Below are 6,195 nucleotides of genomic sequence, written 5' to 3' on the forward strand. Positions count from 1 at the left end.
ATTACGTCAGCACGCTCTAAGCATAAATGCGCTTTTTCAGGCAATTTTTCTTCTACGCTCACACAGAGTAGCATTCTGGGAAATTACAGGTTATGTTAAAACTTCTCTTTCTGGAAAATTGCTGAAACAAATTAACCGGTCTTTTCAAAAAGGACCTGTTCACACATGATCCCTCTCCAGAAAAATTTTCCAGTAATTTTCCGGAAAGGTCTGTATGTGTAAAAGGGGCAACTGATATTTTATTGTTTTTAGGTTTTGTTGGAAAGTAACCAAAATGCAACGTCCGTCCAACATTGGACGTCGGCCAGGCATTGGAATCTTACCTCAACCAAATTTTAATTTCTGATTAAAATGCTCCCACGATGTTGGGATAAAATGTCGATCTGACGTCATGTTGACCTCCTGTGACAACATTTATATAAACATTACAATAAACATTTTCATCTATATTCTGATTTCCTCCTAAAACATATTAAGCACATCAAAGGCTGTTATTGAAAAATCCTGTTACTGAAATGAAATGAGTCTTCGATTAACTCTCTTGAGCTATGACTGAGCAATAAAACTGTCCTGTGGGAAAACTGTTGAAGAGGGAGGCGTAATGCATCTACAGGAGTGGCCAATCAAAGATCCATTGACTGTATCCCACAGTTGGGTGTGCACAACAGAAAAAAACATTCACTGTCATACATGCAGCCCTTCTTTAACATCCCAAAAATATCTATGTTCAAATCTAAGAGCCAAGAAAGAAGTGCGACAGCATGTAAGTTATGGACCTCAGACCTTTAAAAGCCGTCACCCACCTATGAACCTCTCTCCCACACTTCTAATCCTTTAATCTTTTTTATTTTATGGTACCCGATGGGAAAACTTGCCCCATTTGTGGTCACCGAGATGTGCAGAAGCATGTAAACAATACCAGAGCCAGCGCACGCAAACAGAGCAGGTCATCACAATGGGGACTCATGGGGTTATTTATTAAACTCCAGGTGAATCTGAGCATTTCTGCGTGGTTTGTCATGGGCGTTTAACGATGGGTGTGTTAGCTTTAGCTTGTAGCGATAGAGATCTCAGGGAGGACTGGGCTTTTTTTGAAGGCAGGATCAGACAGAGGGACACAGCAGGCCCCGAATGGAGGCATTAAGATCTATTACAACAGTCCTGACCTCATAGGCAAAGCATGGAATCTGTGTTATTGCACACTGGTGATCACACGCAAACTGTCACTGCCGGCAGGCCGAAGGTCAAACATACTCACATTAAAAACAAAAGAGTTCTTCACACCTCAGTGTTTATAGTTTACAACATCCTTCTGAGAATGAAAGAAAGATTGCAGCTTTATAAAGCAGATTCTAATGTTGTTTTTTTTTAAAGGAATGATTTTTGCTGTGTTCAAACTACGTATTTACAATAAGTTGAAACAACACAATTCTTAAGTTGTTTTTGAGATAACCTAATTGTTTTTTTGTTGAATGTACTTAAATTGGCAAAAATTCTTAAGTTAATTTAATTGATTTGTTTTGGAACAACATGAATGTATTGTGTGAAAACTAGCTATTTTAAAAGGTCACGAAACACCAAAACACATTTTTGAGCTGTTGACAGTCCCGCACATGTGTCCCACACTGCTAAAAACACTATTAGGACACCTATATTTCACTAAAAAGTGTAAATTGGTTGTTTTTGAGTTATTTCAAGCAAATTCTTACCTTTCGGTTTAAAACGAATTTTTGAAGCTGCGTCACGGTCATGACATAATAGCGTTGTATTCCAGCGTGCAGACTAGACGTCTGTGCCAGAGTGTGTCTTACAGTGTGACGCAATAATGCATGAGTAAGGCTTGGTTCAAACCAATCAGCGCACTCTATTGTGCAACTTAATTAATATTCATTACTGTCACAGTGTTTAGACGTTGTATTGGCAAAACAAGCATGAAGTGTTGCTTTTTTTAGTTTGCTGCAGTAAAGTTTTGTTTTTATTTTCTCTCTGTGAGAGCTCAACTGGACTCACATGTGGATTAACAGTGTACGCGACGCTCAAAGGATTATCTTACATCTTGTAAAAGGAGTAAAATAGGCGCCCTTTAAGCATTCATTTAGTTGTTCAAGCATAAAACGAGATGATAAACCGTGTAAACTCTAGTGTCGTCAGTGGGAGCAGGCTAGTGCAGAAACTCTATTGAAAATACTGGGGTGAGATCAATTTTCATATTTTAAAGAGATGGCAAGGGAAAATGAAATTTAACATAGTGCTTCTTGTACGGTCTGAAACCCACTTTATATCTATGTCAGGCAGAGAAGATCACTTATTTTTAAAGAGCCAATCTTAACTGTGGTGGATTTTTCATTTTCAAGTTTTTTCCTCGCTGGCTTGCATAGTTCGGGACCTGTGGAGCTGCACATCGATAGATTTGTTCTTCAGTGTTTGAACTCTCAGCAGTGAAAATTAAACCACACTGAACTGAACTAAACTGAACTTTAACACTGAAAACTGGACTGACACTGTTTCAATTTACTATGATCTTCTACATTAAGCTGCTTTGACACAATCTACATTGTAAAAGTGTTATAAAAATAAAGATGAATTGAATTGAATTGAATTGATTTTGTAATGGAAAGACAATTCACCGGAAGCTGTCGGGCTGACTGTCTGAAAATTAAAAGTTTGTTTGCACATACCCCATTCTCATCTATTTTACAAGAGACTTCCTAAGCTTTGCTATGCATAAATTCACGTTTAAAGAACAAATTGAAAGGATATTTAGGCAAAAAAAAAAAAAAAAACACAACTAAGGCCCCGTTTACACTAGTACGTCTTAGTTTTAAAACGGTGTTTTAGATCAAAAACGATCTACGTCCACACCAGCGTTTCACCTAGCGCTTCTGAACATATCCCCGTCCACACTACGCCGCCACAAATGTATATCACGTGACCATTCGCGCACTCTGGGCATGCGCGTTCTAGTATAAGTAGAAAGCATGTGTCCCGCTCGGCATTTGGTTATTGTTAGTCAACAAACGCCGGTTGAACAATGAACGCGATGGCAAAGAAAGCAAGAGAGGTATTTTTGTGGACAGACGACGAGGTCGAGCTGTTACTAAACGTAACAAATAAATAACAGGACAATGACTCCTAAAACAGACAATAGTGCAAACAACGCTCCCATTTCTGTGTCCATGTTGTTGTTTACAGTGAAGGCTGGTCTGCTGTCTTCCGGTAGCATTAAAGCCATGTGTTATAGTCATGTGATATGGGCTTGACGAATAAGGGAAGGATACGCAATGACACAAAAGCCGCAATCAGGTAGCGAATCTCAGCAGCCCTGTCTCCGTTTTTAGATGTCTCCGTTTTCCCCCTTCCACACTGAGACGGAGCAGCAGCGTTTCAGAATGAAAACGGCCTGTCCATCGTTTCCAAAACCTTTCATTTTCAGCGCTCGAAAACTCTGGCGTAGTGTGGACGGATGGCGTAACCGTAGCAAAACTTATGCGTTTTCAAACTAAGACGCATTAGTGTAAACGGGGCCTAATAAATAACCAATTTACATAAAGAAAAGCACACCTTCTATTCACACCCTACATTTCTCTAAGGCGCACTAGCACCTCACACCCAGTCTGCTCCACCAGAAGTGATGTCATCCTCAAGTCTTCCGTCAGGAAATGCGAATCTGTCGATTGTAATCCCCTTTCCTCTCCCCCTTCCTCGAGGGCATGAGATGAGTGACCATTTTAACAGGCACCGCAGGAAGCCCATTGTTCTGGCTGCTTCACACACTTAAACCAAATAACCCTAGCAACCAAAGTATTGATGTCAGCTAGCCAAGGTTAGCCAAGAAAAACACACCCAACCCAGATCCCCTCAGAGCCTGCCAAACACACCTTTGTTTACGCATCATTTATCCATTCAGTGTGCTTCCAGCCTGAAAGGAACTGGATATCTCCTTTTACACTTCAGAGTGACAGATCAGTGCGGTCGCTGAAAAGCAAACATCGCAATTTGAGATCATTCTGCTGATTTAGGAAAAAGATGCTGGGTGTGAATGACCTCTGACCCATTCATTGAAATTTATTATTAATTTCAAGACTCTAGGAAAGGCATTTTTTTAAACAACTTGATTCAACATTACATTGCACTAAATACAGTTTATTTTTTTGATTGTCTAATCCAACAATAAATGAACATAGCGTATATTTTTATTAATACATTATATAGATACACACTATATATTATACATTGAGGGGATGGAAAATAAAACTGAAACACTGGTCAATTTAGTGTTGGATGTTTCATGACTAAATTTGACCAGCCTTGTGGCCAATTCTTATTGATTGCACATTCCACCAGTAAAGCTGCTGTCACACTAGAGTTTGAGCATGCGAAATTCTGTCGTATGGCGCTGCGAAAAGGGGCAGAATTAAGTGAAGTTTATGTATAAACAAATTTCGAGAGGATCACGTGCTTATGATTGCTAGCAGCTGACCCGCATTATCCAATTCACTACTATCCAATCAGATGACTCCTAAACTACTATAAATACCCTGGGGTTTATTCCATTGCTATCTTCGTTTTGAAGAGGCAGCTTCACCGTAGCTAGCTCCGTTGAAGAACCAACTCTGTACCAGCATGGACAACCAAAGCAGCTACCAGCTACCATCTACCAGCTACAATCTACCAGCTACCAGCTACAATCTACCCCCAGATAGCAGGCAGTAATCGGCCCGAGCTCCGACTCCGACTCGGCATCGGCGAGTGTTATCCGGGCCGAGTGCGGCCCGCAGCTTGCTCGCGCACATGCGGTTGTGATGCGGCTGTAAAGCACTGGCCCGATTCCGGTCAACCATATTCTGGCCGCTTCTGGCAAGGACTCGGCTGATGGCAACCGATTAAGTTCTTATTTTATCTAGTAATCTGTTAGCTCCACGTTTAATGATAATTTGAGAAAATATTCATGGTACGATAGCAAAAAAAAAAAAAAAGAATATTTAGTGTGGATGGTCGCAATGTTTAGACGCAAACAAAACAATATTATTTATAAATAGATTATACATGTCATCTAGAGAAAAACTATGTAAAATTCGCTTATTTTTGAGATAGCACGCTCCTGTGCTGACTGTTTTTTTTTAAGCAGAAGTTGGTTTCATAATAAACACATGCGTTACTAAACTCCTGATCCAAACTCCAATCCAGACGGTGGCGGTAATGCTCCAAAAAGCTGGTTGTCAACCACCATGGCACAAAGATCACAAGAAGAAAAAGTTTGGTTTTTCAAAGATTCACTTGGATTCCGGTCAGAAAGGTAAGCTTTTTACTGCTTGTGTTCTGTATAATTAGCGAATTTAGAGCTTAAAACATTTCCACGGTGTTTGGTTGTAACAGCGTTTAGTAATTTAAAACAGTTTGATACGAAATGTAACTTGCTTTAAGAAACACGACTGGAGCTAATGTATGCTAACGCTAACAGTTACAAACACGGCTGAAAGTTCCTTTTCCTTTTACACAATGTTAGATTGTAACGTGTGTAGTAACTGAATACTATTTTAATTATTTTAAAGAAACATGAAACGAATTTGTTTGTATGCTAACTTTGCGTTAAAGAAAGTTTCTGTAGACGAATCCATTAACTAACAAGGCAAAACGTATTTTTTTCCTGATTTACCATTATAAAGTACCGTGGATGTTGAAAAAATCATTGTACAGGCGTATACTTATCCAACAGTATTAATTCTGTGATTATGTGTAAATAAAAACTAATCGTTTTGGATTAATAAAATATTATTGTTTATCTTGTTTATGCAGTTAGTCACGAAAAATGATCGAAACTCGACTGTTTACTATTCTCTTTAAATTATCCAAGAGAAATATATTACTATGCACTTTAATTCATATGTGCTAGCCTTTGTGAATCAATTATATCTTTTGTTCAAGCTGTAATGGTCAGTTAATGTAAAACTGAACGTCTTAAAGCAGATTTTGATGTTTTTTTTTGTTTGTTTTTTATGTTATTGACAGTGATAAATTCTGATTTAAATGAATGGGTAACAATAGTTGTTGGTTAAGTCTTATTGTTCTTGTTTAACAAAGGTTAGTGAGATCATTTTGCAGCACATCACGACCAAAGAAGTCAATGGCACACTCTTTTGAACGTGAATAGGCATGTTATAGTTGTGTGCTAAAAGTCCTTTATAAGCTGTAAAC

General features: G+C 38.7%; 1 long non-coding RNA gene across 2 annotated transcripts in view; it reads left to right on the forward strand.

Annotated features, from left to right (window-relative positions):
- Positions 1-5,225: 5,225 nt before the first annotated feature.
- The window catches only part of LOC137487829 (uncharacterized), a 3,384-nt gene continuing 2,414 nt past the window's right edge, over positions 5,226-6,195 (forward strand). For both annotated transcript variants that reach the window (XR_011006587.2, XR_012382798.1), the window contains exon 1: positions 5,226-5,296. This is a non-coding gene — a long non-coding RNA (uncharacterized lncRNA). The remainder of the gene's footprint in view (positions 5,297-6,195) is intronic.

Source organism: Danio rerio, chromosome 7 (assembly GCF_049306965.1).
Source record: "Danio rerio strain Tuebingen ecotype United States chromosome 7, GRCz12tu, whole genome shotgun sequence".
NCBI lineage: Eukaryota > Metazoa > Chordata > Actinopteri > Cypriniformes > Danionidae > Danio > Danio rerio.